The sequence below is a fragment of the Cnephaeus nilssonii genome, assembly GCF_951640355.1.
Source record: "Cnephaeus nilssonii genome assembly, chromosome: 5".
Classification (NCBI taxonomy): Eukaryota; Metazoa; Chordata; class Mammalia; order Chiroptera; family Vespertilionidae; genus Cnephaeus; species Cnephaeus nilssonii.
This window is the reverse complement of record NC_137076.1, coordinates 70,786,658-70,811,235: the sequence shown is the minus strand read 5'-3', so window position 1 is coordinate 70,811,235 and position 24,578 is coordinate 70,786,658. Positions and strand designations below refer to the sequence as shown.

Sequence of the window (24,578 nt, the reverse complement as noted above, 5' to 3'; positions counted from 1 at the left end):
CATCACATGGCTTCTCCTCGAGGCCCTGGAGAACCCAAGGTGGGTGTGAATATACAAGGCTGACCACACCCTCGAGTTCGGGGGTGAGCACACACAGGTGGCATGGGCAGGGCCATGTCTGGCCCTCCTGACCCTTTCTGAAGTGGAGCAGGACTGCCCAAGCAGGACCCCGGAAAGCTCTCCATCGGGGCCAATCTCAAAGGCTCCCAGAGACGGCTTCTCAGCTGCTCGAGCCCACAGGGGCTGCGAGTCCTGCCAACATGTGCTCACGGGCGGATCTGTGGGATCCAGACTGCATCTGCTGAGGCTTTGAGAACTCTGACATGCAAGTTCGGTTCTCCCTGTCAGTGGGACTGGAGGGCAGGAAGGTACATGGTTTGGACCCCACATTCTCACCCTGGCCCTTGCTTTATTACCAATGGGACTGTATCATTTATCATCAAGGTATTTTAAGAGAGGAAGTGGCTGGTTAATAATTATGTGGGAACAACAGGCGTAAATTGGGACTGTCCCCGAACTGTAAGACATATGGTCATTTAGCTACAATCAGCTCGAGGAGGGGAGCAAGGAGCAGGGAGGCACGCCGCTCTGCAGCAGGTGACCTGTGTGTGGACTTCAGGCACATTCCCTTCCCAGGTACAAAGGTGTAGCCATAAAAAGGAAGAGGTCACACCATCATTCTAATCCACTGTCCTCCCCAGGGTCTTCCAGCACAGACCCCAACCCCGTCCACACCTCGAGTGCACAGGGGATGGTGGGGGCAGAGACAGCTCAACAGAGGGCCTGGCAAAGCCTCTCAGTGCTCTGTGTACTGATTCAGTAAGGTTCTTAAAATTTGTCTGTTCTGACAAGGGTGCCAAGACAACTGAGTGGGGAAAGAACAGTCTTCTCAACTAACGAGTCTGGGACAACTGGGTACCCACATGCAAAAGAAAGATGAACCCCTGCCTCACACCATATGCAATTATGAATTAAAATGAATTAAAGACCTAAATAAATACAACTATAACCATCTTAGAAGAAAACAGGTGTAAATCTTTGTGACCTTGGATTAGGCAATGTTTTTTAGATATGACAACAAAAGCACAAGCAATCAAAACAAATTTTGACAAATTGAACTTTATAAAAAATTTAAAAAGGCTTTTGTACTTTTTGTGAAAAGCAACCCACAGAATGGGAGAAAAGTATTTGCAAATCATATATCTGATAAGGGACCTATATGCAAAATATATGAAGAACTTAATAACTCAACAATGAAAATACAAATAGCTCAAATAAAAAATAGAAGATTTGAATAGACATTTCTCCAAAGATAAACAAATGGCTGATAAGTATGTGAAAAGGTATTCAGCATCATTAGCCATCAGGGAAATAATCACGAAGGCCAAAACGAGGTGGCCCTTCATACCTTCTAGGAGGCTAGAATAAAAAAGACAGACAGTAACAAAGCTTGGTGAGATGTGGAGAAACTGGAACCCTCACTTACTGCTGTGGAAACATGAAATGCTGTAGCAGCTTCAGAAAACAGCCCGGCAGTGAACCTTGAGAACCTTATGCTAAGTGAAAGAAGCCAGCCACAAAGACCACATACCTACTCTAGGATTCCCGTTCTATCAAGGTCCAGAACAGGGACATCGATTGAGACAGAAAGTGGATTAGTAGTTGCCTGAGGGGTTTCAGGGACAATGGTGGGTGATCATTTGGATTGTCACTACTGGGAGTGGGGTTTCTTTTCAGGTTGATGAACTGTTCTAAAATTTGTTGTGGTGATGAATGCACAATTTTGAATGTACTAAAAATCACCGACGTGTACACTTTAAATAGGCGTGAACCGTATAATGAGCGAATTATAGCGCAATAAGGCTGTTACAAAACCAAACCCGTCTGAAAGGCCAGGCCGGCATTTGTGTAGTGTCACTGTGTCCCTCAGGAATCTCAGGGCACGTTCATCCAACAACACACCTACTTCGTATCTGTCTTTCTTCTAAAACATTAAAGAAACTGCATCCATGGGACACATCAGAAAAAACAACAAACAAAACAAGCGAGACTGCTCACAGGCCCGTACCGCAAGCAGAACTGCCCAGTGATCGTCAGAACATGAGCAATTTTTAATGCAGGCAGAAGCACAAATGAGTGGCAAGTACAAGTTCTCTGACTTTTCTTTTTAATCCTCACCCGAGGATACTTTTCCATTGATTATCAGAGAGAGTGGAAGAGAGAGGAATAGAGAGAAATATCAATGTGAGAGAAACACATCGATCAGTTGCCTCCTGCATGCGTCCCAACTAGGGCCCGGGCCGGGGAGGAGACTGCAACCGAGGTACATGCCCTTGACCGAATCAAACCCAGGACCCTCTGGTCTGCAGGCTGACGTTCTGTCCCCTGAGCCAAACCGGCTAGGGCTCTCTGACTTCTTACTGCAGCACAAGGCCACAGGATGCGGAGCACAGCGAGACCGCAGAGCGGACGCTCCTGTGGACAAAGCAGTTCTGGCTGGCCATCCTGAAATAGGCGGGGAGAAGCCAAATCACCCTGCTCAGGACCACAGTCCCTGTCCCGGGGCATCTGACAGCATGCCACCTGCCTCTCCCACCTGTCCCTGGAACCAGATCACTCATTGATAAGAGGATGACTGCCAACATGTGGCCTTGGACAGGACTAAGGATCCACTGGCCCCACTCGAGGTGAGTGGCCCATGGGATCTGCCTGTCTGCGTGGGGATACGGGACTAAAATCATGAGTTTGGTCATGTGGCTTCTCATTTATTTCAGGAAAGCTAGTCTGAACTAAATAACTTTAGAATGTTTCCTGCCCCATATGAGCAGGGTTTGGAAGAAAGGTTGTGTCAAGAAAGCTTCAGTCTCAAAGACCTAAAGTGATATCAATTTGTCAGACAGAAGCCCAGCCAGGCCCAAAGCCCTGTGGCTTTGGCACGTGCCAAATCTAGGTGACCAAACCAGACGAGAGAGCTGCGAGGGGGCAGCAAACAGGGCTGACAATCGGAGGAGCTTGCACTAAGCACACAAATGGAAAGGGGTCCCATGGGGACGACCACGTGCACACCAGCTGAGCAGGACAGCAGCGTGCTGGGGCCCTCAGCCCCCACCGCCCTCTCACCTGCTGCCACCTCAGCTTGAAAGCAGCTCCAGGACGGGTCACAGGCACACGGTGGCTTTTTACCCTGCACAGGTGTCAGCGGGACCCTCCTGCACACAGTGCACTGACGGTGGAGGAGAAAGACGCCGCCTTAGAAGAGAGGCCCTGGAAGGTTACGGCCCAGGGAAGTGTCCGTGCAGGGAAGGAAACAAAGGCGTGAGTTAGGAGGGTGCCAGCAGTGTCTGGGCACAAGAAAACCACTCCTGGAGCCCAGGCATGTCACTGCGGCTATTACAGCTCCCCGCTGCACACAACGCTTCTGGGGCTCACCCCCATCGCCTCGCTGGGGGCTCAGAATCATCTCCTGAGGCTCAGAGAGAACAAGAGCCTGAGGACCCACCGTGGGAGCGTGGCCAACAACAGCCTAAAGCTGGGTTTTTAAACTCCCGGTTGTGTATTGTCATCTAGCTAAAAGATTTGTTGACTGGGTCACAAACATTTCGCTCACAAGATGCCCCAGCACCAGTCAGACCATGTGGGACCAGGGCCAATGCACGGGGAGGCAAAGTGATAACCACCCATCAAGACTCTCTTTCCTCTTTTCAACCACTGCCCCCTGCGCCTAGGAGTGGAGTGGACCTGCCCCCACCCTGCCCTCCATGGTTGGGCAAGGACAGGACGGGACATCACCCCTCTGTCCCAAGAAAACAGGTGCACAGTGTGGCCCCAGACCATCAACACTTGCCGTGAATGACCTGGGAGGACAGGAGGAATGGGGGCTCCGAGGGAGGAAGCAGAGAGGGGACCAGACCTGCCTGGGGGACCAGGGCTGGGACAGCCAGGGAGAAGCCCAAGGTTCTGACACCGCAGCGCCCACAGTCGCTATCTGCTCACGCCTGGCTGTCCTGCGAGGCTGGAGCTCCCTGAGGTCAGGCTCTCTGCAGGGTTCGCCCCGAGCCTGGTGTTTACTCAGGGCTGGCACAGAGTGGCGCCTGGCCCATGCTCGCAAAGAACCTGCTCCCTGCTGTGTGCTGCCCCCAGAAAGGCTGGGGCCGGCCTCCACCCCCTCTCCCAGCTCACCTCCCAAAGATCTCCAACCGATAAAGCTGTGTTTACAGGACTGGTTACTATTTTGCTTCAAGAGATGAATTCATTTCAAAAGCCTTGGGGTTCTGGCCTGCACATGGTGTCCGGCTGTTCAAAGGACCATGTGGCCCGAAGGCTCGCAGCTCTGGAGACAAAGGAAAGAAGCCCGAACGGATGTTTTTCACTCGAAACTCAGTTCCCCGGCTCCTGTGCCCGTTTTGACAGGGAGGGAGAAGGATGGCAACCTTACCCTCTCAGGCTACAGATGGGGAAACTGAGGCCCAGAGAGACGAGTGACTCCCAAGGTTACAAGCTGAACAGCCGCAGGGCTGGAATTTCAAGCCCTCAGGCAAGGGCTGAGGGGATCCGCGGAGCTGAAGTCATGCTAAGCTGCTGGGCTCTCGGCTCTGCCCGCGCTGGGTTCCGGCGCTTCCCCCGAGGGGCTCTCTCCCCTCCCCTGGCAGGACTCAGCTCCTGCCCGGGCTGCCTGGCGTGGACTTCAAAGGAGTAGGACAGCTGAGCATCTGGGGCTTCCCTGGCGTCCACGGAACAAAGGTCAAAGAGATATGGCCGTGGGGCCACCTGTCCCACGGATGGAGGCTTTCTGGGACGCTGCCGGCTGAGCTACCCTGCCCTGCGCCAGCTGTACGCCCAGGCTCCAGGAAGGGCGTGCGGGGCTTCTGCATCACATGGCCAGGCTGGCAGGACCGTAGGGGCCCGGGCTTGGCGTCCAGCAAGCCAGAGTTCAAGGTCTGGCCTAGCCATTTATAAAACACGAATATATCTGAACCCCCCTTTCCTCATTTGTAAAATGGGCCTAATAATACTGACACTTCAGGGCTGTTTGTAGGAATTAAAACAGATGACTCACATGAAAGTGCTGGAAAAGGGAGGGCTCGATAAATGTACTCCCCTCCCCCTTTGCGGTAGTCTCAGGGCAGTAGCTCTGTGCTGAGGGGGATCAGGGAGGGATGGAGGGAAGGGAGCTCACTTAGTCGGGGGCCCCGCAGTGAGGAGGGGCTTGGGGGCTCAGTCTGGAGCTCTCTCAGAGCACCGTGTCAGGCATGCAGCTGTGCCGGGGTGTTGACAGCACACGGCTTATGTCAGAGAACCTGGCTTGAAGTCCCAGCCTGTGATATCAGACAAATCAGTCTCCCCTCTGTGCCCTGGTTTCCTTGCTTCTGAGGTGGAGGTAACTGTATCTGTCCCATCTAATTGTGGTGAGGATGAGTGCCCCCTCTCCCAAATGTCCATGCTCTAATCCCCTAACCATGCAAATACGTTACCTCACACGATAGGAAAATATGCAAATAATGTGCCTCCAAAAGTCATGTTGGCCCAGAACCTCCGAAGGAACTTATTTGGAAACAGGGACTTTGCAGGTGTAATCAGTAAAACTGAGGTCATACTGGATCAGGTGGGCACTAAATCCATATGACTGGTGTCCTCATTAGGAGAGAGACACACAGACACACACAGAGGAAAGGCGGCCATGTGAGGACGGAGACGGAAGTGGGAGTGATGCGGCTATAAGCCAAGGAATACCATGGTTGGCTGGGGGCCCCCTGGGCACCCCATGGGGGTGAGGGTGGGGGGGGAGTTCAATGACCCTCATTGCGCTGGCAATGGAGTTTGGGGGAGAGTTTTACACTCAAGGGCCACAGCTTTCTCTAGACCCCAAGTATGGATTTTTTTCCTTCTCCCTGTCTTCGTTTTAATTGAATAAATATTCTACATTTGGTCCTGTTAATGAACGAGGAGTCTGGTGAAGGAAGCAAATGTGGTTGACAGCGTTGCAGTGGGTTGGTGCAAGGGTAGTGGCTGCGGCCAGACCTGTGGGTTCTTGGGAAGGAGGAATCGGCTCTGCAGGGGTTGGCAAGGAGGACGTCATGGAGGAAGAGACCCTTGAACGGAGTCTGGAAGGAGGAGATGACTGTCAGGAAATCAAGGGGCGGGCATTCCATGAGGAGAGGAAGGTGTGGACAGAACCCCCGAGATGTGAACCAATGTAGGGCAAGTGTGAAAACAGTAAGAAATAGGACTGGCCAGGCTGGGCAGCTCATGGAGCATGTGGGCTGTGCAAGGAGCTTGGACTTCACCTTGGGGGCCTCACCGATGGGGTCTGGAAGGACTGAGATTGGGCTAGGGTGTGAAGGGCTTAGGCTGCAATGATCAGATTTATGTTTCTTAGGCACTGCTAGGGGGTCCTCATGTGGTGATGCCTGTGGCTTCACAGAGAGAAGCCAAAGTCATCGCAGCACAAAACTAGTGAAACCAGTGCCTGGCTTTGTCTTTGTTAAGCTGACCGCTGTGTGTTGTAAATGCACCTGCTATGTGAGGAGGTTATATGTGACTATAAATAATATGATGCAAATCCAGTGTAAGAGAATTTGCAACCTTGTCAAAAGACGCAGACTTTCATGAAGGCTATGAGTGATGGAGAACTGCTTGGGTCAGATGCCCAGACATACACAAATGGGGCTGCCTCTGGTGGACTGAGCCCAGTAATGACCAAAGAAGAGACACAAGCCAGGGAAAAGGACATGAAGGCCACTTCAAGTGAGAGTGATTCAGACAGAAAGATTAAGCAAGCCTTACGGGGTCGTTAAACAGACGAAGAAGAAATGGAGAAACAGCTGCCGTTTGTGCCCGTCACTGGAATGTTTGCTCAGTCATGGTCAACAGTGGGCTCAGAGGTCACCACACAATGGCACGGGGAGGGGGGAACCTGGGTTACGGACTGAAACACTCTCGATTGGCTGAGAGAGAGCACTGAGGAGTGGGGCAAGGCCACTCAGGGAGGGAGACCTTGAGCAAGTGAGGGGCACACCCAGGCAAGGCAGGCGGAAGGGGCCTGCTCCCATGCCTTGTGCATGGATGCCGGCATCTAAATGCAAACAGACAAAGTGCTTCTCCTGAGGGAAACCACGAGCGGAAAACGACTGCGGAGCCTGCAGTGTCTCTCAGCTGGAGGTCAGCTTCCCTGGGGCCTGGCTGTGGAGCTGTACCTTCCAGCACAGACAGAGAGTTGGGAGTCAAAGGCAGGGCCGGACCCGCTGGAGGGACAGGGAGCAAAGAAAAAGAGACAGAGAATCCTGAGGACACGAATTCGGCTCTGGATCCAACCGGGCCTGAAGCTAGCCCCGCCGGAGGGCTCTCAGGTTCCTCAGCCAGCACCTTTCCTTTGTGCTGTGCGGAAGCCAGCCCCTCTCACTGTAACGGAGCCAGCTCTTCCTGTGTGTGTCTGTACAAGCACTTCAGTGGTATGCAACAGACATAAAGCGTATTGCTGGCGATTATGATTACAATCCTCATTATTTAATGCACCAAACCAGAATTGTTTTACTAAGTAAAAGCCAATTCATTAAAAGGGTATGCAGTGACTACAACAACACATCCTCCGTCACACATCAGTTCCCGTGTTCTGGAATATTCTCTCCCAGCCACGCAGCATGTATGGCCCCTTCTCCATCTCCACTCACTCCCGGCCCAGTGCCCACCCACCCCGCTCACTAGTCATTTCTGCTGCTGGGCAAGCAAGGTTAGTTAAACATTTGTATCCATTATACCTTGATCTCTTGGGAGTAAAGATACTTTAAGAGTCTGAAATGGCAAAACCAAGAACAATGTGAGGTAAACTGCAGAGAGTCACTGCAGAGGCCCAGCACTTGGTATTGTCAGTTGCTTCTGTTTCTTTTAAACCCATAAACTATCCATAAATTGTCAGACCTGAATTTTAGGATAATTAGAGTGGTAAGAAGTGAGGGAGGGAATGAAAACTACAACTTCCTGAGATAGTCTACAAGTCAGACGTATGTCAAACTACTACCTTTTGCTAGACATCATACGTACAGCTTTTCAAGTATTAGCTCACTTAATCCTTATGTTGTCCCCAATTTACTGAAGAGGAGACTCAGACCTGGAGGGGAGAAATAACCTGCCCAAGGCCACTGGCTAGTAATGGTTGAGCCACACTTGAACCCAGGCTCCGATCCGCCACCACGTCTGCGTCCCCCTCACATAGGCACAGGTGCTCCCTTCGGAGAACTTAAACCATTGTCTCACTGGTGGCAGCACCTTCGAGGGCAGAGTATTCTTCCCTCTTTAAAGGCAGATGATGTTAACTCCGCCAGCGAGGAGCACAGGCCCCGGAGCCTGGGTCCACCTGCCTCCTGAGTCCCAGCCCGTTTCCACGGCATTCCATGTTCACAAGGTGCCGAAGGCTTGAGCATTAGGTTTGCTCATTGGAAACAAAGGCCCAGACCCTCCAGGTGGCTGAGGCCTTGCAGTTCCGAGTGGTCCTTAGTACTCCTGGCTGGGATGCCTTGCAAATGGGCAGCCATTGTTTGAAGCCACTTCCATGAGCACAACTTGGCTCAACATCTGCAGTACTTTCCGAGAGAGACAATCTGAGGCCAAGGGAAAGGAAAGAACAAAGGCTTCTGTGAAGAAAACCTATGGATCTGAAAGCACCTTCTAGCCTTTTGGGGCAACTCAGAAAGTGACGGATGTGGGAGGCCACCACCGAGGACTCCAAACCACAGACTTGTCCAACTTCTCACAATAAAAGGCTCAAAGAACAAGAGATTTTTCTGTAGGAGGTTCAGATGGGTCTTTTCTTGCCTTTCGTGGGTTTCCCGGAAACAGAAAGGCAAAGAAGACAGAGGCTCAGACTGGGGTGTCATGCACCCCGTGTCTCCCTGTAGTGCTCCGCTCACCATGCCCCTATTCACGTGGTGAACACTCAGAACCAGAAGATACAGCAACCATTCATGAGGGCCTACTGTGTGCCAGGCAGGTCTGCCTCCAATGCTGGGGGGTCCTCTCTCTCCAGATCCTCATCGGGTACCATGCCCATCAGAAGGAGTGGCCATACTGCTGGGTGTTGGCGCCTCAGTAATGCATTCAGTTGTAATCATTGCCATCATCATTCATTCATTCATTCATTCATTCCATATAGAAATGAAGGACTACAGTCCAGTAGGGGACACGGATGTGGATGTGGTGGTCGGAGTGGAGGTGAGCACCGGATTTGTGGTAGCACCAGGAGAGAGGAATCAACTCTGCTGGGTGTGGCATACCTCACGGAAGAGACCTTAACCTGTGTCTGCAAGGAGGAGGGGTTTTCCAGAAAGAAAAGGACATTCCAGGTAAAAGGACAACATGCAAAGGCAATGAGGTGAGACTATGAGGTAAAAGTAAATATGAGGTGTGGGTAGGGTGTGCAGTAATAAGAAACACAGGTCATTTCTTACAGTGGAAGTACGGGGTGAGGGAGGGGCATGAGATGAGCCTGGATCAGCCCCTCTATTGGCTCCTGGGACCCAGGTCCCCACCACAAACAGTAGGCGCTCAATAACTATGCAGCATGGGCACAAAGATCGCCGATAACAGACCCCTTTTTTCCTCCATCCCTCAGAGACACAGATGCTCACATGATACTGAGGATGGGAAGGCCCTGGGGTTCACACAGACCAGGGCCCACACCCCTTGGAATTCTCGGAGTGAAGGCACCAGCTGTAATGCTTCCTCTCCTACTCAGGAAAACACACACGCAGCTCACCTTGCCTTTGTTTTAATGTATAAAAGGGTAATAAACCATTCACCAACCTAGTCCGTTAGCTTCTATTGGTACCACAGAACCGATGATGCCCTCACACAAGGGCGCCTCTGCCATGGTGGTCCCTCCCTGAGCTCGACCCGCTGTGCATCCCTGAGAGCCTGCCTTTACCTCCCACACAAGCACTGGCCACAGCAGCCCTGGGGTCGGAAGGGCTGGGATGGCCACAGAGAGGCCGGTTCTATGTTTGCTCTGGGACATGAGGATGGGTAAACCTCGGCCCTGCTCCAGGCCACCTGCACCCTGATGTTTCTGCTGCTTCGCTTTGTGAGTCAATAAATTCCCCCTTTTACTGGTTTAAATTGCTCTGTGTTCCAAGGCTTCTGATTAATACAGCACCGTTCCTGTTTAGAGTATTCTCTAAACATATTGTGATTTCTTATTTTCTTTCTGACCCAATAGTTATTTAGGAGAGTGTTTAAAAATCTCCAGATGGCAAGGTTGTTTTTTTGTGTGTGTTAATCCTCACCCGAGGATATTTTTTCCATTGATTTTCAGAGAGAGAGTGGATGGAAGCAGAGAGGGAGGGAGAGGAGGGAGGAAGAGAGAGAAACATTGATGGGAAAGAGACACGTCATTTGGTTGCCTCCAGGGATGGAACCTGCAACCCAGGTGATCAGGAATCAAACCCTCGACCCTTCGGTGCATGGGCTGATGCTCTAACCACTGAGCACACTGGTCAGGGCCAGATGGCAAGGTTTTTGTATGTTTAGTGCTTTTGTTATTCATGCCTGGCTTATTACATTGTGAAAAGAGGAAGAACAGGAACAAGTATTTCCTCTCCCCTGCATTATTAAAGAAAAAAAAGTAACGTAAACCAATTCAAGAAGCTATCACACCTAAGGCTGAATAACGGAAAGCACCCCATCAAAGCCAGATGAGGGTGTACCACCACCATTACTGGACAGTTTCTGGAAGGCTACAAGAAAGGAGAGGGTGCTAATGTGGGAATGGGGCATGAAAATAGAATTATTTACACATGATATGATTTGATACTTCAGATCCACAAGAACAAACTAAAAACCACTAGAAGTAATGAGCGAACATACTAAAGTAAATGGATGAAAATTTAATATACCCAAATAAATAGCATTTCCATGCACGAATAATCACCAGTTAGAAGGCATATAGAAAAGTGTTCCATTTACAATAGCTACAAGAAAAGGATAGGACACATAAGAGCAAACTCATAAAGAAATCAAAGGAGGGGGTGGGGGTGAATTCGCCTAATATATGGTGACGAAAAATGATTTGACTTTGGGTGGTTAGGACATAGGGCAATATACAGAGCTTGTAACATAGAAATCCACACCTGAAACCTATATGATCCTACTAACCAATGTCACCCCAATAAAATGGGAGACATCTGTAATACTGTCAACAATAAAATAAAATAATAAAGAAATCAAAGGACCTGTGAAGACAACCTGAAATGGCACTATGACTCTCCTGAAGGACACCGGGAAGGCAAACATTGGGAGGCATCCATGTTCCTGGAGAGGTAAGTAGATGCTCCATCTCTGTAACCTACAAGGTTGATGACATACCAATAACCATATCTACACTCCTATTTTGGAGCTTAAAAATATAATATTGGGGTTTACCTGGAGAAAACACATTAAATAGTTTTGATAATTCTGTAAAAGAGCAATGAGTGAAGACTCGCTCAACTAGAAAAAATTTTTTTTTAAATCTTCACCAGAGGATTTTTAGAGAAAGTGGAAGAGAGAGGGAAAGACAGAGGCAAATATCAATGTGAGAGAAACACATCGATTGGTTGCCTCCTGCATGCACTCCCCCACCCCCCACCCCACCAGGGCCTGGGGAGGAGCCTGCAACCGAGGTACATGCCCTTGACTGGAATCAAACCCAGGACCCTTCAGTCCACAGGCCAACGCTCTATCCACTAAGCCAAACTAGCTAGGGCAGAAATTTAAAGCATGTAACAAGGTATAATGTAAAAAAAACACACCATACAACTTCACATCCAATGTTCACAGATAGGGAAACTTAATATTGTTAAGATAGTGATACTTCCCAAAGCAGTTTGCAGAGTGAATTCAATAACCTATCAAAATTCCAATGATTTTTCTTTTCCTTCCAGAAACGACAGAGCCAATCCCAAATTCATATGGAATTGAAAGGGGCCTGAATAGACAAAACAATATTGAAAAAAGACCAAGTTAAACAACTCACATTTCCTGATTTCAAAACTTACTACAAAGCTATAATAATCAAAACAATGTGGTACTGGCATAAGAATAAACATATAGACCAATGAAATAGAATTAAGAATCAGAAAAAACCATACATCTATAGCTAATTAATTCTTGACAAGATGCGGGGGTGGGGGTGGGGAGGAGTCTCCTCAACAAATGATGGTGGGAGAACTGGATATCCACATGCAAATAATGAAGCTGGACCCTTATCTCACACCACAGAACAAGAAGTAACTCAAAACAGATCCATGACCAAATATTAAAGCTAAGACTATACAACTCTGAGAACAAAACATAGGGCTAAATCTTCATGACATTGGAGTTGGCAATGGATTCTTAGCTATGACACCAAAAACACAAACAACAATAAAAGTTAATTAGTTAGACTTCATTGAAATGAAAAACTTTTATGCACTAAAAGACATTATCAAGAAATGGTAGAAACTATTTTCAAAATTTTTATTAAAGTATAATACACATAAAAGTGTACATATCACAAATGGTATTTAAAGCTTTTAGCATTCTACCCTTTTATGAAAAAAGTTTTTGGATTTTGCATTAAACTCAGTGATTATAATTTTAAATTATTGTCAATGTTTCTCATAGCTTTTAATGGGTTGAATTGACTTTGGAGCCTGCAGAGTTCTTCCTATCTGGATCCTGATCTTGATTCCTTTCTTCTCTCATGGGTGTAGATGCTAGCGTAGCTTTCTCAGAAACAATAACACAGTGCCTGAGACATTGCATATCTGGAAATGTTTTTTCATATCCACCCACAAATGACAACACAGCTGTGTATGGAATTCTTGAATATAACCCTTTCTACCCAAATTCTGTGGGGACAGTCCCACATATCCTTAGGACTGTGGTGAAGTTCGAGGTTATTCTGCTTTTTGATATTTTGCTGATATTGGTCATGGGATCCTCTTTATGGTAGCTCCCCTCCACAAATGAATGTTTGTAGAATATTTTTATTTGCTTTTTAAAATACTTTGCCACAGGAAATCTAAATGAAGTTTTTGTGTGTGTGTGTGTGTGTTGTTGTTTTTTTTACCATTTAACTAAAATTCAATGAGTCCTTTAATACACAGATTCAGAACTTAAGTCCTTTAATACACAGATTCAGAAAACTTTTCTAATATCATATATTCAGTTATTGTTGATGTTCCTACTGCTCAGGGCTCATTTATTCATCATCAAACAATTATTGAGGCTCTATTTAAGTGCCAGGCACCGAGAATGCAGAAATGAGAAAGTCATGATCTCTGATCTCACCACACTTTAGTTTGGTGGGAGACAGACAACAGATGAAGTAATTATAACAAAGTGTGATATCAGTACGAGAGGGAAGTTCCACATGTGATGGGTCATAGGCAAGGGGACTTTTCTCAGCCTGGGGTAATGGGGAAGGTCTCTTGAGCCTATGTGGGGGTGAGGGTGGGGTGGGAATGGGGAAGGGGATGAGGCTGGCGCAGGGTGCAGGCAGACACTGCACATACCAGCGTCAGAATGCTGGGAGCTTCGAGGGAGTGTAGTATTGTTGTACAAGCGCCATGTTATTGCTTTATTTGGGGGGGGGGGGGTTTCCTCTTTAGTCTATCCAGTCTCTGTTTCCACAGCAGACAGGGAGTTGGTTAGATCCCAGTTATTTCAGGGTGCAGGTGGCCGCGGAGACAGGCCATGGCTCTTGCCCACAAAGAGCTCCCAGCCTAGTGGAGACAGAGAGGTGAACAGTTGACTGTGAGCTCCTGGAAGGCAGGACCACCAGAGCTGAGAGCAGAGCCAGGCTGTAGGAGAGGAGGTGTAGCAGATCCAGCACAGATGAAACAGAGGTGAGGCGGTGGGTGGGGCCCGAGAGGCTTCCAGGAGGAGTTGTCAGAGTTGGGGGGTGGGGGGGGGGGCCCCAGAGTGAGCATCTGGGAGGGATGATGTCAGGGTTGGGGGGGGGGGGTCAGAGAGGGCTTCCAGGGAGGGGTGATGTCAGGGCTGGGACTTGAAGGATGGATGGAGGGGTAGCAGGCAAAGCAGAGCACACCAGGGTCCCTCAGCCACGAGCCAGGAACAGGTTCAGCAGCAATTGGCCATGTTATGAAATCCTCAAACATTAGGTGCTGAGGAGCTGGCTGCAGGGGCTTGATCATCTGCTCCCATCCCCTGGCTGGCTGCTGGCCATCAGCAACTGTCTCCTCCTTTGTGTCTGGGTCAGATCTGCCTGAGGGAAGACCCTAGGGTGGCAGTGCTGGTGATCTGGCTGGAGGGGAGGGTGCCCAGGGAGGAGCTGTTGCCTGGACCAGGATAATGTAGTGTGGTTAGAGAGGGATGATGGGTGGAGGGATATAGGAGGTAGAATTAACCGTAATAATACCCATTTTTAAAACTCTCACTTAATCCTCACAACTGGTGGTAGTTATCATTCCCATTTTACAGATAAGGAAACTGAGGTTCAGATAAATTAAATAACTTGCCCAAAGTCACATAGCTAAGTAGGTGATGAATGGGCTCTGGAGTGGGAATGCTGAGGATGTCCCTGGCATGTGGATAGGGTGGGGCCGATTACTGACATGGGAGTGCAGGAGGAGAGGGGCTGATGGCGAGAGAAGACTGCCAGGCCCAGCACAGACTGACCCACAACCCAAGGTCTGGCCTCATCTCCTTTATCTCCCTTCCCTCCTGGAGGGGAGTCCTCCCCATGAGAGAGAGAGCTTTCAGACATAAGGGACTTCATGTGGTTAAGCACCAGCATAAGGCCTGCCGACAAATTGTGCTTGTTGATGAATCCCGACCCAACAAAAACATTCCAAACACAGTATCAGTAGTGTTTGGTCTTGAAATGAGGCTTGTGCTTACCAGCATTGGGGCAAGGCAGAACCATTCCTCCCCGATGGACAGATCTATGGACACACACACACACACACACACACACACACACACACGCACACACGCACACAAATACACATGTACAGCATAAGAAACCAGACAGAAGCACACCAACATGTACATAAAATACTCACAGACACACGTGCACACGGACAACTAACTTCAGAGGCGTGACCCTGGGGACCGTTGCCTTCAGATTAAAGCCAAAAAACTGTCTTCCTTGCTGTGAATACCTTTTAGTTTTTGCAAATATTTTTACAGGTAAAGAATCCATCCTCTCTTCAGTAGCCGAACTGTGCTTCTAATCACTGCCCACGGCGGGAAATCAGGCCTGCAACATTCTGGATTCTCCGTCTGAGAGAAAACCACAGCACTGCCTCCCCAGCCTATCCACATTCCCCCAGTGAGATATCATTATACAGCAGAAAACCACGGGGTCTGTATCAGAGGGAAATCCAACCCTCGAAGATAAAGGGACATTTGAAAGAATGCCCAGTAACACCAACATCTGATTAGATGGTTTTTATAGGTGGTTATGCGCCTGCCTGCCCCCTTGCTGCGCCCCTTCATCCAGGCCAAGGAGACTGGGTTCATTAACAGAACAGATGTGGCCTGTCTCTACCATCAGGATAAAGATCACAAAATACCCGCAGAAAACAAGGACATTCTGAACTGGGGCTGCAGCAATAACACCGACTTGGGCCCAAAGAAAATTGCATTTTTTCCCTTCCAGTTCAATTAACAAACATTTATTCAGGACCTGTTATTTATTCGGCTTCATGTTTCAGTCCCGGGCTTCTCTGTCAAGGCCTTCCTCTAGTCGGGATCAGCCCTGAGGAAGCTGCCTTACGAGGTCAGTCCTGTGCGGAGGACCAATGTCTGGAGGGCCCAGTATCCTTCGCTCACTGGGGTAAAATCCTAGCTCTGCAGCTTAGCAGCTGTGTGACTGTGGCTAAGATACTTAACCGCCCCGTATCTTGGGTTCATAATCTGTAAACTGTGGGCAACGCCAGCAGGTCCCTCAGGATTGTGATGACTGAATGAGATAGTATACACCAAGCACGAGACTTGCATGCATGCCTTAAGCAGTAACGGTTGGCTATTATTCTTATTACTGACATAATGACAATCAGTATCAACTTAGCTCAGCCCTCTTGCCTGGCCTCCAGCCTCAGTGTTCTTGCCCTGTCATACTTAGACTTAAAGCTCCTCCATGGATTAAGCCCTTATTTCATTTTAGTCCTCCTGGCCAGACCCTGATTCTGTTGCCCCTGTAACAAGAAACTGGAACCAGCCACTGTGTGTTCATCTTAACCAAGTCTGGATGCCTGACCCAACCTGAGTGCTGCCCAGTCCGGTCTGCTGCCCTCAGGCAGAGCCTCCCCCTGGGTACCAGACAGCTGGCCAGCTCTTCAGCCCCACAGTGAGCCATGCTGCCCAGTCTAACCTCATGCCCCACCCAAGCCCTTTGGGGGTAGCAGGATGGAGACAAGTGGGCGAGAGAGAAAGGATGTGAAAAGAAGCCTCAGGCACACACATCATACTTTGTTTTTCTGCGTCTCTTGGTGGCCTCGCCCTAAATCCTTGGTCAGGGATAGTAAAGCGCATTGCCTCAGTGTACAGGGCTGCAGAGATCCAGGTGTTGTACAAAGACTATCTCATGTGGTTACAGATTTCATGTCTCCCTCCCCCACCCCGAATGTACGCCCCAGGACAGCAGGGACCCTGACTGTCTTAGTCACAACCTGGCGCTTGGAATGTTGTCAGACCCATAGTAGGTACTCAAGAAACACTCAGAGGACGACTGATCATTCACCATCGCCCCCATACTGCCTGCTCCCTGCCCCCTTCCATCCAGGCCTGGCCACTCGTTTTTAAGGCAAGTGGCATCGCCCACTGTGTCCAACTTGGCAGTGGCCACACCAAGGGCCACTGTCCCAGGACTAAGGGAGCACAGGCCAGCTTCCAACCCTTCAGTGCCAGGACTGCAGTCACTGATCATGACACTAAATATTGACCGAAAATCTGTTCTGTGCCAGGCATGGGGGTAGGCACTGTTACCCTGAATTATCTCATTTACCTGCAGAACCCACTGAGGTAGGTATTATTATCACCGCATGCCATAGAGGAAGGAGGCCGGCACCAGGAGCTATGCAATGGCCCAGGTTATGGGCGTTAAGGGGCAGAGCTGGACTTGAACCCAGACGGCAGGGTCCAGACTCGGTTCCCCTCTCTGGTGCTCCGCTGCCCCCCCGTGAATGGGGCCAACCCCAAGTGTTGGAGTGTTGCAGCCCTTCCCCCTGCCCGGCTTGCATCCTCAGGGAAGGCTGAGTAAAAATTCTGTTGTCAGCAAGGCCGAGTGTCCACTCCAGCCTATCTCTTAGGACCTGAGGGAAGCCGTGCTCTGCTCCTCCGCTTCCCTCTATAACAGCGGCCTCAGCAGCACTTCTGTGGGGCTGCGGTGCAGAATGGGCCCTACTTCCTGCCTCCCTGTCGTGAGATGCTACTTCCCTTTTGGCTGCAGCACAAGGGAATGTGGGCTTTGGTTCCTGAAAGGATAAGAATGTCCCAAATAACGGGACACACTGAGCTCTGAAGTCCCGGCTTTGGGTGGTCGTCACGCCCCCCCGGGGGGAAGGGCTGACCTCACGGGGCCTTCCTTGTTTTCATTTTATCTGTAGAACATGAAACAGAGTTCCATTCCCAGGGAAAGCCCCCATGGAAGCAGCAATAAAAACAGATCGCCCCCTCCCCAGAAGGGAGTCACAGAACCTCAGCCCCAGGACGGGGTAACGGGGATTCTTTGTTTACTGGGAAGCTTGACATGCTCTCTGCTCTCTGGTTCCCATGTTCTCTCAAGAAACAGATTAGGCTGGGAAAGAAGGGTCTGGAAGTGTTAAAAATTCCCACAGAACAACCCAAGCCATTTTTTTTTTAAGTGGATTATCAACAGCAACAGCCATGATCTCACTTTTGAAGATACAGGTTGACCTAATGAGTATGTTCCATAAGAAAAATATTTTCCTACAGGAGAACAAGTGTGTGAGAGTCAGCCCTTGGACTCTCCCAGAGGCGCCTGGCTTTCCTAGAAGATTCTGTCCTCGCTGTGTGACCTTTTATTTTTAACACTTAAAATTACAGTTTATATTCAATATTATTTTGTATTACTTTCAGGTATACAGCATAGTGGTTAGACAACCATTTATTTACAAAGTGTTCCCCCTAATCTTGCTGTGTGATCTTGCTTGGGCCACTGAGCCGCTCTGAGCTTCACTTTCCTCATCTATAAAATGGGGATATTTAATACCTGTGTTGGAAGACGAATTTGATGATGGATTACGGTCTCAGCACAAGGCAACCCCTCCCATCAAGTCACACTCTTTTGCACAGGTCCCCACCTGCTGTCATTTGTTAATAGGATCTAAGACTCGCTGCTTTAGGGGACAGACAGCGGGTGAGTCTGAGGCAGAGAGTGCACATGGATGGGGCAGGGGCCACCAGGTGACAATTCCTCCTTCCCTCCAGGACTCAAGTCTCTCCTTTTTTTTTTTTTTTAAGAACTTTAAATATTATTTTTCAATTAAAGTTTACATTCAATGTTATTTTGCATTAGTTTCAGGTATAGAACATAGTGGCTAGACAATCATATACTATACAAGGAGTCCCTCCTGCCACCAATATTTCCAATACCCGCCTGGCACCATATCAGTTATTACAATATCATTGACTATATTCCCTTGCTGAACTTTACATCCCCATGACTATTTTGTAACTATCAATTTGTACTTCTTAATCCCTTTACCCTTTTCACCCAGCCTTCCAACCCCCTCCCACCTGGTAACTATCAGTCTGGTCTCTGTGTCTATGACTTGGTCTCAATTTGGTTTGTTAATTTCTTTTGTTCTTTTATTTTTTTATTTTTAATTTATTGATTTTTTACAGAGAGGAAGGGAGAGGGATAGAGAGCTAGAAACATCGATGAGAGAGAAACATCGACCAGCTGCCTCCTGCACACCCCCTACCGGGGATGTGCCCGCAACCAATGTACATGCCCTTGACCGGAATCGAACCTGGGACCTTTCAGTCCACAGACCGACGCTCTATCCACTGAGCCAAACCAGTTTAGAAAATTTCTTTTTTTCTTTTAATTCCACATGTGCATGAGATCATATGGTACTTGTCTTTCTCTGACTGACTTATTTCCATTAGCTTAATACCCTCTAGGTCTATGTATGCTGTCACAAATGGCAAGATTTCACTCTTTTTTATGGCCAGGTAATATTCCATTATATATTTGTACCACAGATTTCTTATCCACTCATCTACTGGTAGGCATTTGGGTTGCTTTCATACTAGTATCTTGACTATTGTAAATAATGCTGCAATGAACATAGGGGTGCATATTATTTCAAATTAGTATTTTGAGTTTATTTGGATATATACTCAGAAGTGGAATTGCTGGATCACAGGCAGTTGCATTTTTAATTTTTTGAAGGCCCTCCATACTGTTTTCCATAGTAGCTGCACCAATTTGCATTCTCATCAACAGTGCATAAGGGTTCCCTTTTCTCCACATCCTCACCAACAACTGTTTGTGGATTTATTATTGATAGTCATTCTGACTAGGTATGAGACTACATCTCATTGTGATTTTAATTTCCATTTCTCTGATGATTAGTGACACAGAGCATCTTTTCATATGTCTACTGTCCATCTATATGTCCTCTTTGGAGAAGTGTTTATTCAGGTCTTCTGCCCATTTTTAAATTGGATTGTTTTTTGTTTTAGTGTTGAGTTGTATGAGTTCTTTATACATTTTGAATATTAACCCCTTATCAGATGTATCATTGGTAAATATGTTCTCCCATTCAGTAGGTTGTCTTTTGTCTTGTTGGTTTCCTTTGTTATGCAAAACCTTCTTAGTTTGATGTAGTCCCTTTGTTTATTTTTTTCTTTTGCTTCCTTTGCCTGAGAATATATATGTCAGGAAAAAAATACTGCTAAGAGAAATGTCAGAGGTTTTATGGCCTATGTTTTCTTCTAGGAGTTTTATGGTTTTGTCTTACATTTAAGTCTTTAATCCATTTGAGTTTATTCTTACATATGTTGTAAGAAAATGGTCTAATTACATTTTTTTGCATGTTATCTGTCCAGTTTTCCTAGCAACATTTATTGAACAAACTGTCTTTATTCCACTGTATGTTCTTTCATCAAATATTAATTGAGCATATAGTCATGGGTCTATTTCTGGGCTCTTTTTTTTCTGTTCCATTGATCTATGGTCTGTTTTTATGCCAGTACCATGCTGTTTTGATTACTATAGCCTTGTAGTATAGTTTGATATGATATCTCCAACTTTGTTCTTTTTTTCTTTTAAGATTACTGTGGCTATTTGGGTTTTTGTGTGTTTTCATATTAATTTTTGGATTATTTGTTCTAGTTCTGTGAAATATGTCATTGGTATGTTGATAGGAATTGCATTGAATTTATAGATCGCTTTGGGTTGTATGGACATTTTAATGATGTTAATTCTTCCTATCTATGAGCATAGTATATGCTTCCATTTATTTTTATCTTCTTAAATTTCTCTCTCTATATGTTTTTATTTATCCTCACCTGGGGATGTGTTTATTGATTTTAGAGAGACAGAGAGGGAGGGAGAAACATCGAACGGTTGTCTCCCATACATGCCCCGACTAGCAACCAAACCTGCAACCTAGGTATGTGCCCTGACTAGGAATCAAATCCGAAACCTTTTTGGTGCATGGGATGATGCTCCAACCAACTGAGCCAGCAGGCCAGAGGTTGAATTTTTTTCTTCAGTATCTTACAGTTTTCCAAGTACAAGTCTTTCACCTCCTTGGTTAAATTTACTCCTAGATAGTTTTTTAAATTATTTTAATGGACTTGAAAATAGGATTTACAAGTTTCTTAGTTTCCCTTTCTGATAGCTCACTATTGGTATATAAAAATGCAACTTATTTCTGAATATTTATTTTGTATCCTGCTACTTTAGTGAATTCCTTTATTAGTTCTAGTAGCTTTTTGGTGGACTCTTTAGGGTTCTCTATATACAGTATCATATCATCTGCAAACAATGACAGTTTTCTTTCTTTCTCTTTCTATTTGAGGACATAGACTTCATCTCAGGACCCTCCACGCTCCCCAGTTCTGAGACTGTGTAAAGAGGTTGGCTAATCCTGGTGCTACATCTCCAAACATGATTTAGAAGCACATAGCATTTATTTATTTATTTTTATTTTTTAAATGTTTATTAGAAGCACATAGCATTTAAATAACATGTGGGCTCCTTGTGCTCTGTAGGGGGAAGTCCCCAGCTCTGTGCTGGGAAAATGCTGTCTAAAGGTTCCCCACGTCCTCACTGGAATCCTGACACTTCCCACAGGAGCTGCATTTGTCCCAAAGCCACTCCAACTGGCGTTTCTGCTGAAAATTAGACCAAAAAACCAGGTTTGACCAGATCAGAGGTTCTGAGCAGCAGAAAGCAAAAATCAAGTCGGAGAAGACCTTCGGTTCTGGGGACTGAGGGCCAGAAGGGCCAGCAGGGAGTGGTCCCATGGGTGACTCACACAGAGGCAGGCCATGCCCAAACACAGCCTAAGTGTCACAGCTCCTGGGAGGCAGGTCGGGTGTGTGTTGGGGGGACCTGTCAGCCCCCACCCCTCCACCCATCCTGAATCCATCGTCTCCCCCACCCCCATGGTTCCCGAAGATGCTAGGAAGAGGGACATTCTGCATTCCTGTGTCATGCTTTGTCCTTCAGCAATAGAGTTGGAATAAATTACAAGAGAAGCATTACCTGAATATGTTATCATAATCGCATGAAACAGCACTTGTAGTATTTATAATTAAATTGTGACTATGTGTAAATGCAACCTGAACACATGTACCAAGCCTGGGCACATTCCCTCTCCTCATCTGACCCTCAGTCCTGCAAGGTGGTCCTGGAGACGCATTTATCATCCTGGTACCACGAGGAAACTGAGGTTCAGCTAAGGCTGCCGCAGGGAGGGGACCTGGCGCTGTGTCCCACCCTGTGCTCACCGCGAGTGTCTGTGAACTGCAGAAACGGAGGTGGGGGCGGTATGTACCTGTGGCCCCTCGCTCTCCTGATGTGCAGGTAACCCAGGAAGGCCGAGGACTCAGAGGTGGGAAAAGCTCATTTCATAGATGAGGACACTGATGCTTGGCAGACTTAAATGACTTTCTCAAAGTCACAAGACAATGAAATACCCAAGGCTCCCTGCCTTCTCTCATCTAGAACTTTCTCCAAGGGCTGGGCTGGAGGAAGTTCATGCTCACTCCCTGCCCGCAGGCAGTGGGAAGTGACTAAGTCATGCTGCCTCACTGGCAGGCAGGCACACATTCATTCCTGCATCATCCATTCACTCCTCCGCTCCTCGAAGTGACTTCCCCTGGGTTAGGTGTGGAGGCAGCTCTACAATCCGCCCCAGGACACAGGCTATGAAAACACCTCTCGAAGATGCGCGGCACAGGATGCCTGTGAATCTAAAATCGGCCTACCCGCTCGGAACCCTGGAGTGCTCACTGGACAAGGACAGAACATCGAGGCCTCAGGGAAAACCCTTGGATCCAGGTCCCAGTGTGCCCCCTGCTATGCGCTGCCCTGGGAAAGGCAGAAAAATATGCACTTCAAAGGGAGAGAGAACATTCAATGCTCTACCCTGGGGAGAACAAAGAGGGGGCAGTGCTAGGCCGGGACAAGACTGCAGCGCCCTGGAGCTGGAGTATCGGGGCGGCTGCAGCCACCTGCTCTCCAGGTCAGGAAGAAGGGTTCTTGACTCTCTTCCTTATAAAAATAACAGCTCCGCAACGAAACCCGAAACACGCGCAGTCGTGGCTATGGCTCAGACTCTGACACTGCCAGCTGGGCCACCCTGGCAGGTTGCTTAGCCCCTGAGGTTCTGAAAACCCCAAGGACTTAATCTCTCTCCCTGACTCTCCCAGGCCATCTGGGGATTCAGTGAGATCACAGGCGTAAAAAGGGCACAGTGGGGGGTTCAGTAAACGAGGTAGGGCCCTCCTCTCGGTCTAGAAGGCCACAGAGGGTCCTGGCCCGCAGCCCCTTCTCAGGAGGCAGTGTCAGGGTGGAAGGGGCAGGGCTGGGATCCAGGAGGGAGGGCCAATTCTCTCCCCACTTGCTACTTTCTGCCTTGGCTCAGCTTATTCCTTCTGATCATCCATTTCCTCCTCTGCAGAGGGGAGATACAAAGGAAGACCTGGCAGGAAGATGAAGAAAACCAGAAGAGAAAAGCTACCGGTAAAGTCTAAAGTACTGCGTGAAGAGCTGCTGTCTCCCAGTCTCTTCCCTTGCCTCAGTTTCCTCCTCTGCACAGGGCTGTTTTGAGATGGATGAAAATCAAATGAGATGGCAGTGGTGGAAACAGCTAGCACACATCTGGCCTGCAGTGGGTGACCCATTAATGTAGAGCTTGGGTCAGCAGGCAGCCTGGGCGGGGCTGGGATGAAACGCTGAATTCCAGGGGGCCATCTGCCGTTTCAGAGAACTCTGGAGCTCACGGCCAGCACCTGCCTCCAATTGCAGTTCCCTTTGTAATCTGGCTCCGCATGTATTTGGAAAGATGCTTCGATACCAGCCAATTAGGAAAGCATGCTAGGTTTGTGTCCCAAAAGCACAGTGGCGCAGTGGCCACGGGTGACGGTGGGGGCAGAAAGCCAGCCCCCCCAGAACTCCCCACTCCTCTAAACACGCCACCCCAGGAAGGCCCCCACATCAGGGTCCGGAGTTCTGCTCCCGGGCGGGAACCCCCTCCTCGGTTCTCTCCACAGCGCAGAGGTGCAGCCGGGGGCTCGCAGTCCTGGCCCTCCGCTCAAGGCCACTGCAGAAGTCCTGGTTTAGCGTGGCCAGGAAGGGCAGCAGACACCGTCAGAATCAGTTGTTTTTTTAAAAAAATTTTTTTTAATCATCTCCGGAGGATATTTTTTCCCCATTGCTTTTCAGAGGAAGTAGCAGGGAGGGATGGGGGAGAGAGAGAGAAACATCCATGTGAGAGACACATCGACTGGTTGCCTCAAGCATGTGCCCCCAACAGGGGGCGGGGAGCGAACCTGCAACCCAAGAATGTGCCCTTGACCCAGAATCAAACCCGAGACCCGTGGGTGTGTGGGCCGACCCTCCAACCACTGCGAACACCAGCCAGGGCAAGAATTCGTTGTTTTTAAATAAATAGTTGTCTTCATAAACGAAGATCTATTAGAATGTTATCCATCCTTTGGAAACTGGAAAGGAGAAAAATCCACCCACAAGTCCATCCACCCACCGGAACTGTTCGGACTTTCATGAGTTCCTTCCTAGTCTAGGAGCTCTCATCGGAGCTCGTGCCTTTCTGAGTCCTGCGTCCCCCACGGCATCATCCAGTGACTCAGCTCTCCCACGCTGCCCCTCATCTTCATTAATACCATTTCTCACCGATGCCCCACGAGGCAGGCCGGGACACGGGGTTCTCATGTGTGCCCCCATGTACACTCGACCGCTGGACACAGGCCCCTGCTGATGCCTGCTGTCACGCTCAGTGCTGAGGTCAGGGCGGAGGTCCTGGTTTTGCTCAGAGGCATCCCTTTAGGGACTGTCAGAGTGGTGGAAGCCACATACCACCCCTGCAGTGTGGGACTCT

At 48.5% G+C, this 24,578-nt stretch overlaps 1 protein-coding gene across 1 annotated transcript in view; it reads right to left on the bottom strand.

Moving 5' to 3' along the window:
* Positions 1-24,578, bottom strand: part of COL23A1 (collagen type XXIII alpha 1 chain) — a 259,993-nt gene that overhangs the window by 113,586 nt on the left and 121,829 nt on the right. The gene's annotated exons all lie outside the window — the stretch shown is intronic.